The sequence below is a fragment of the Myxocyprinus asiaticus genome, chromosome 34 (genome assembly GCF_019703515.2).
Source record: "Myxocyprinus asiaticus isolate MX2 ecotype Aquarium Trade chromosome 34, UBuf_Myxa_2, whole genome shotgun sequence".
Classification (NCBI taxonomy): Eukaryota; Metazoa; Chordata; class Actinopteri; order Cypriniformes; family Catostomidae; genus Myxocyprinus; species Myxocyprinus asiaticus.
Genome location: NC_059377.1, coordinates 10,459,365 through 10,468,028, shown reverse-complemented (window position 1 = coordinate 10,468,028; position 8,664 = coordinate 10,459,365). Strand labels below are relative to the sequence as shown.

Genomic DNA, 8,664 nt, shown 5'->3' with positions numbered 1-8,664 from the left:
AATGAACTTTTCCACAACATTCTAATTTATTGAGATGCACCTGTATATGTAACGGGAATACGTATTTAAAATACAAAATATAAGTAACTGTCTTCCACTACAGTTACAGTTTAAATCATTGGTAATTAGAATAGTTACATTCAAAAAGTATTTTGATTACCGAAGAGATTACTTTGCATTTTATTGTCATTTGTTTCATTTAATATTTAGTCCTTTCAGATTGAAAACATTTATACATATAAATGATGCGATCCAAAGTGCATTTGAACAGCGGTGAAACACTTTTTTATGATGTGCTACATTCATACGAGCAGACAGGGAAGTAAGTTTGAAGTAAGTTTGGAGCAGAAGAAATAGAAATAAACCTTGTGTAAATTGTCAGCTTTAAGCTAAGCTAAAATGCTATTTCTAGCCATTTTACATGCACGTTACCAGGCACGATCATATTTTTTTTTATCAAGAAAATTCACGTTAGATCATAATTTATTTTTTCTAGTAAGACCTTTGATATTAGGGCAAAAATCTTATTCTTGATAATAATTTTTGTATTGTTTTCCTGTAAAGATATCTTAAAATCCTTAAAACAAGATCAATTTGATTTATCTTCTTTTAGAAACAACACTGCATTAGATATTTAGGTTTTTCAGAGAATGTATTTTTAACATGTGTATTTTGTCTTACTGTACTGGCAGAGTTTTTATAGTCAAAACAAGTGAAAAAATCTACCAGTGCTGAAGAAGTAATCCAAAGTATTTAGAATACGTTACTGACCTTGTGTAATCTAATGGAATACGTTACAAATGACATTTTACAGCATGTTTTCTGTAATCCGTAGTGGAATACATTTCAAAAGTAACCCTCCCAACCCTGTATATATATATATATACTGGCAGCCTAAACTTGGAATAATGTACAGATTTTGCTCTTATGGAAAGACATTGGTACTTTTATTCACCAAAGTGGCATTCAGCTGATCACAATGTATAGTCAGGACATTAGTAATATGAAAAAAAAATAAAAAATAAAATTAAAATGTCAATTTTTTTTCAGAACTTCTTAAACTACTTCAAAGAGTTCCACATGCAGCAATGACAGCTTTGCAGATCCTTGGCATTCTAGCTGTCAGTTTGTCCAGATACTCAGGTGACATTTCACCACACGCTTCCTGTAGCACTTGCCCTAGATGTGGCTGTCTTGTCGAGCACTTCTCACGGACCTTACAGTCTAGCTGATCCCACAAAAGCTCAATGGGGTTAAGAGCCATAACACTCTTTTCCAATTATCTGTTGTCCAATGTCTGTGTTTCTTTGCCCACTCTGACCTTTTCTTTTCGTTCTTCTGTTTCAAAAGTGGCTTATTCTTTGCAATTCTTCCCATAAGGCCTGCACCCCTGAGTCTTCTCTTTACTGTTGTACATGAAACTGGTGTTGAGCGGGTAGAATTCAATGAAGCTGTCAGCTGAGGACATGTGAGGCATCTATTTCTCAAACTAGAGACTCTGATGTACTTATCCTCTTGTTTAGTTGTACATCTGGCCTTCCACATCTCTTTCTGTCCTTGTTAGGGCCAGTTGTCCTTTGTCTTTGAAGACTGTAGTGTACACCTTTGTATGAAATCTTCAGTTTGTTTGTCAAGTTCAAGCATTGTATAGCCTTCATTCCTCAAAACACTGATTGACTGACAAGTTTTTAGAGAAATCTGTTTCTTTTTTGCCATTTTTGATCTAATATTGACCTTAAGACATGCCAGTCTATTGCATACTGTGACAACTCAAAAACAAACACAAAGACAATGTTAAGCTTCATTGAATGAACCAAATAGCTTTCAGCTGTGTTTGATATAATGGCAAGTGATTTTCTAGTACCAAATTAGCAATTTAACATTATTACTCAAGGATAAGGTATTGGAGTGATGGCTGCTGGAAATGGGGCCTGTCTAGATTTGATCAAAAATGACTTTTTTCAAATAGTGATGGTGCTGTTTTTTTTACATCAGTAATGTCCTGACTATACTTTGTGATCAGTTGAATGCCACTTTGGTGAATTAAAGTACCAATTTCCTTCCGAAAGAGCAAAATCTGTACATTATTTCAAACTTTTGGCTGCCAGTGTGTGTGTGTGTGTGTGTGTGTGTGTGTGTGTGTGTGTGTGTGTGTGTGTATATATATATATATATATATATATATATATATATATATATATATATATATATGTATATATATATATATGTATGTATATATAATAACAGAACACAGAACAGTTCTTATTAGTAGTCCACTGCAGAAGGATGTTTTCCATTGCAGCAAATGTGACAGAATTTAAATTTTGGGTGAACTATCTCTTTAACAGCTCAAAGATACAAGCTCTCAAGTGCCTATGAAATACCTTGCTGAATGTGGTTTAACATTTGTTTTGACTCCTGCAGTGCAAAGCACAGTAAAACCCTCCTCAATGTTGCTGAAACCTAAACTGCTCTCCACGCTGAGCCAAATCAGAAACAAGCTCACTCATTGCAAGAACAGAGCGACGCCCCCCTGTTTTCAGCAGTCTCACGTGACAAAGGGAAAAATGGTTTGATCATGTTCACAAGCATGTTGAACAAAGTATTTGTCTAGCAACACGCTTCTCAGATAAAACACAGCTGATCTGGCTAGTCTGGCCTCTGTCTGAAAATCTCTTGAAGGGTGTGTGTCTGTCTTTGAAGTGTCGCAGTCAGCAAGAGTCTCTCTTACTCTCTCTGGCTTTGATGTACTGAGTTATATTTAGAAATATATAGATAACTCAGCTTTTAGTCTTCTTGAGATTTGCTCAGTAATTCTTGCCCCAGTCATGATGGAGCTTGTAAGCTTGTCATTTTACTGGGAGTGATTCTCAAGGCCAAACTTGATGTTCTTGTTAGGTGTTTTTTTATTACAAAGTCTAAATCCTTGCAAGAATTACTGGGATTCAACAACAAATATAGATGTATGTCATCTGCATAGCAATTTAAATGTATGGTGTATTTTCAAATTACAAAACCAAGCAGTAACATATATAGATAAAACAAAATTGGCCTTTACAGGGATCCTTGCGGAACACCACAATATTGTTGAAGACAATGTATATCAGTGATTTATAATAAAATTCTATATGTCTTATTAGTCATTAATAAACCCCTTTGTGAACTCTTAAGAATGGGAACATTAATGCAAAATGTTAGCTTTACTTTTAAAGTCAACATAAACTTCATGTTACACATGTGACATATTTCTGAATGAAAAGGGATAAAATGAAGTGAGGCTTCATTTTATCCACTGGGACTAGATTGGAAAGTGAAATGTGGGTGTTACATACCAGAATAGTGCCAGACCTGTGAAACAGTTAAGCAGCCTTGGTGACATCAACCATGTAGGATAGTTGTTTCAGAGGCAGGTCAAGTTATTACATTTTGATAAAAGATTGTGCTGACAATGTTTATATATATATATATATATAATATCATTTTACTCCTTTTGTCCATTGTATACCACTCATGCAATGTTAAGCTGGTCACACAAATGATGGCATGTCTGTAATTCCCCAATATTCTTGAGAAAGGAGGGACATGTACAATCGTATTCGTAAATTGAGCCCAGTAACACCTTGGTAACAGTGACCAAAAAGGTGTCAAGTTGACGGATGGATAAAAGCCTGTCCTATATCTATGGATTTCACTTCTTGCAAACACTATCGCTTTCACATGCGTAATTTTAGAACTTGCACTGATACACTTCATATGATCACCCTTAAGATCACTGTTAGAAACTGCTTGATATTGAAATTGCATTTTACATTCATGTTCCACTTACATTCAAGTTTCCCTTTTTATGCATGTTGTTATAACTGCATATAAATTATTTATAATGCCTTTGTAAATGGCTTATTGATCATTAATTAATAATTATCTTTTATAAATGCTTAACAAAAGGAAGATTAATGTTAACTGTTATCTGAAAGTGCATGAATTTGAGGATTTTATATTGTACATTTTAGATTATATATTGTTTAGATTTTATATACATGTGTTTATATAAAATTGATATGAAATGTATTTGTTTTTTTATACATTTCATGAAAAAATATTTTTTATAAAAATATATTTACATATTTAGTTTAATGCATTCTTATATCTTCTGCTATACTAGTACTGTATTACCTGTTTGTTTTACCTCTCATTCTGCATTATAACACAGTAAATTTGTTTATGTAACTTGTTCCTGATTTCTGAGTGACTGAGTGAATCACAATCATCCTAATGTTTATGAAGCAGTGTTATATTTTAAAGAATTTGTTAAGGGTTATCTCAATAACCTATGATTTTGAAGTAATGTACAGGTAGATTTAGATTGTATGTCTATACTGTATGTCCATGTGACGAGAAGGAGGTCCTCGCCGCTGCCATGCGCCAGGGGAGCAGCCACAGCTGTCTGCCTGGGGATGGAGGGGTCGCTGCAAGCCACTGAGAGCCGGAAGAACCGATGTTGTCTGCCGAAGAAGGGGAGGAGCGGTTCCATCCGCCAGGGGCAGGTGGACTCGCTGCCTTCCACTGGGAGAGGAGAGAGCTGGTATCTGCCAGAGGGCGGAGGAGTGGTTGAGGACCGGGCGATAGCGCATCCGTGAGCCAACGAGCAAGTTCTTCTCTTTCTCTCTCCTCTCTCTCTCTCTCTCTGTGTCTCTGCTCACCCTTTCCCTCTCCCCACGTCTCCGCTCATCTCTCCCCCAGGTTCACAGGAGGCGGAGTGGACCACTGGCTGACAGAACGGCCGGAAGGGCAGCGTCTCCCCTCCAGAGATGGTGGGGGAGGGGCAGTTGGTCAGACCGGCGGCTTCCCGGCCTGAATAGGGCAGGGGAGGATTGTGACGAGGAGGAGGTCGTGGCTTGGCCTTGACGATGCACGGCCGGCGATGAATCAGCTGATCAGCGGGAGAGCGAGATAAAGGGGATTCGGAGGCGCCAGTTCAAGAGAGAGAGAGACGCATGCGGCCACACTGCATGTGTGTCTGTTCGTTTATGTTTTATGTTGTTTTAAGTTCATTTATATCATTAAATTTTACGTTGACTGTTCAGCCGGTTCCCGCCTCCTCCTTGCCCATCCTTATACTGTTACAGTCCAGTTTAATGCAATTAGATGATATTGTGTTCAGGGGTCCAGTGTACACTTACCATATAAATCATATTATACATATGACATTAAGGACATATCCTAACACCAATAACCTTATTCCATGCACACATACATGAGAAAATCCTGTTACCCGCATTTTACAAGCATCACATTTCTTGTCCTCATGGTCATGGGAGATTCTTCTCAGCGCATTCCTTGCGTTATTAACTGCACCGACTGTAGTCACATGAGTTTTCTTTCACTCATATTCATAAGAAGAGGCCTTACATAATCATACTGAATAGTATAAAACCCATGAGTGTACTTCAGTTGATGGGATTGGAGTTTTTTAGGCATGTGGAACCCTAATCCCATTCATGTGCCAAAGAAATGTTTGAAGCTGAGAAGTCAGTCCTATAAGAACCCTTATATTGCATTGTTATTCACTATAACAGTAATCATTTTAGTAGTAATCATTTTGAAACACATTCAGTTGTAATGAGTGTCCCATATACTGTCCTACATTGCACATGGTACTGCACAATGTTGAGTTAAGTAATAAAAAAGGAAATATGGGCATGACGTGTTTAACTACTGAAGACATGTTGCATGGCTCTTTTGTGTGTGTGAATTTTTTTTTTTTACGGCATTAATACATTTCCTTAAAAAATAAATATATATTTATTTATATATATACACACACACACACACACACACACACACACACACACACACACTACCGGTCAAAAGTTTTGAAACACTTACTCATTCTTTATTATAATTTTTTTTTTTCACATTTTAGAATAATAGTAAAGTCATCAAAACTATGGAATAACATAAATGGAACTATGGGAATGATGTTGTAACTAAACAAAATCCAAAATAAATCAAAACTGTGTTATATTTTAGCATCTTCAAAGTAATCACCCTTTGCCTAGAATTTGCAGACATGTACTCTTGACATTTTCTCAACCAACTTCTTGAGGTATCACCCTGGGATGCTTTTTAAACAGTACTGAAGGAGTTCCCATCTATATGCTGGGCACTTATTGGCTGCTTTTTTTTATTTATTTATTTATTTATTTTATTATTAAATTGTAGTTTTATAATGAAATTAATTAATATGTTGGTACAACTATATTTTTGTCTACAAAACAAATTTCAAACATTTAAGCATATGCCTTCAGATCAAAAGATTTTTAAGATCATGAGAAACATTTCAGTCACAGATAATGATTGTTGTTTGGTCTCTTGTACCTTATTGCCTAATTTTAGTGTAAAAATTAAAACGGAAACCAACATCTTCACAATATCTTTATATTTAGTGTCTCACATAAACATTTCTAAATAATGATGCAGTCACTTAATTCTAAAACTGCATTTAATTATATTTATGCATTTTTATCCTTAAATTGATTAATTTAAAGATTTTCAAAGAAAGGCAGATTTTATCAACCCACTGATACTGAGCATTTATTTTCTAGTATTTTCCAACATTTTAAAAGCAAACAAAGCTTTTGTAGATGAGATGGATTGTTTTCATTCTCAAGGGTTAGCTTTAATAATAATAATAATAATAATAATTTTTATTTCTATAGTGCCTTTGTAAAACCCAAGGTCACTTTACAAATCAAACAACAACACAAATATATCACAATAAATAGCAGTAATACAACAATAATAATAAAAAAAAATAATACAAATAAAAAATAAAACTCATGGGCCAAAGCAGAGGAGTAACACAGAGAGAAAAGATATGTTCTTAGCAGTTTCTTGAAAGAAAGCAAGGAAGAGGTTTCATGGATGTTCTGTGGAAGAGAGTTCCAAAGTCTAGGAGCAGCTACACTAAAGGACCTGGAACCCATATGGAACCCTTTATATGTGTCTGTGATTTGAACCTTTAATAATCTAATAACATTTAATAACATGTAGTGTACAGCTTTATGTTACAGGGGGGCATACTTTGGCATTTGCTCTCTCTCTCTCTCTCTCTCTCTGTGTGTGTGCGTGCGTGCGTGCGTGTGTGTGTGTGTGTGTGTGTGTGTACAGGTTTTACTATCCTTGTGGGGACCAAATGTCCCCACAAGGATAGTAAAACCTGAGATCACCTACGTTGTGAGGACCAGCCAGTGCAAAATGGTTTCTGTGAGGGTTAGGTTTAGGGGCAGAGTTAGGGTTAGGGGATAGAATCTATAGTTTGTACAGTATAAAAACCATTATTTCTATGGAGGGTCCTCATAAGGATAGCTAAACCAACATGTGTGTGTGTGTGTTTGTGTGTGTGTGTGTGATATTGAAACCAGACTACAGTAGGTGTGTTTGTGAGCTTGAGTGTTGACAGCAGGCAGTGACTGTATTCCTCCACTGCAGCAGGAGATTTTCCACCAGACCTCAGAGTGGTCTCATGCACACACCCATACATGCACATTTGTGGTCACATGCTTCCAAACACACACACACACGCACACACACACACACACACACACACACACACACACACACACACACACACGTTGGGTTTTCATGTTTTATGAGGACTCTCCACAGACATAATGGTTTTTATACTGTACAAACTTTATATTCTATCCCCTAACACTAACTCTACCCCTAAACCTAACCCTCACAGAAAACTTTACCTTTTTACATTTTCAAAAAACATAATTTAGTATGATATATAAGCTGTTTTCCTAATGGGGACTGACTGATTGTCCCCACCGTGTCAAAAATTTCAGGTTTTACTATCCTTGTGGGGACATTTTGATAAATTACACCTGTGGTTACCAGTGTTGGGTGTAATCTGATTACAAAGTAATTAATTACTGTAATCTAATGACTTTTTAGTCAAAAAAAAAAAATTAAAAAAAAGTGAAACAGTGCATTGTGTGGCTCTATATCCTTTTAAACTTCCATCTGGATGGTCAAACAGATGGGTGAACTGGCTGCAGAATTACAAATTCTCTGTAAATGGGATTACACCAGTTTATTCCTTTCTATTCAGAACCCATCAGATAAATCTTAACACGAAACCCTTATTCAGAAAAACAGAAACTGAAATCTCAAAACTCCAAATATTAACATGCTTAAAAACATATGAATAAGATCTACAACACATACTGGGTTAAGATTTGCATTTATGCAGTGTGAATACACTTTCACACTTCTCTAAGCACCTTTGAAAGGATGAATGGCATGACAGAAGGATATGAATTAACTGCAGGAAAGAGATCATCTGGTGGATCCTGTTCCTGAATGAGTCTGCTGTCATGAACAGACCGCTTCAGGTGATGGGCTCAATGAAATATGGTTGGGAAAATCATGTCCCAGAACACAGCTCGCCCCCCAATACAGACAACCAACATCTGGACATCACGTGACAACACAAAAAGAAGATTAAATCTCTGACACAGATTAGGAAGTGTTTTCAAAAGGAATTGATACAGTACAAAAAAACGAGCTTAATTCTGGAAAGCTAAAAACGTCCAGTCTATTATATTATCAAGGAACATTCCTTGTAAACAAAATATTCTGTTGTTGAATAATATT

The 8,664-nt window shown here is 36.1% G+C and overlaps 1 protein-coding gene across 1 annotated transcript in view; it reads right to left on the bottom strand.

Moving 5' to 3' along the window:
- Window positions 1–725: 725 nt before the first annotated feature.
- LOC127425669 (DNA-directed RNA polymerase III subunit RPC7-like) overlaps window positions 726–8,664 on the bottom strand; it is a 307,967-nt gene continuing 300,028 nt past the window's right edge. The window contains exon 9 of the transcript XR_007894648.1: window positions 726–771. The gene's annotated coding sequence lies outside the window, so the exon portion shown is untranslated. The remainder of the gene's footprint in view (window positions 772–8,664) is intronic.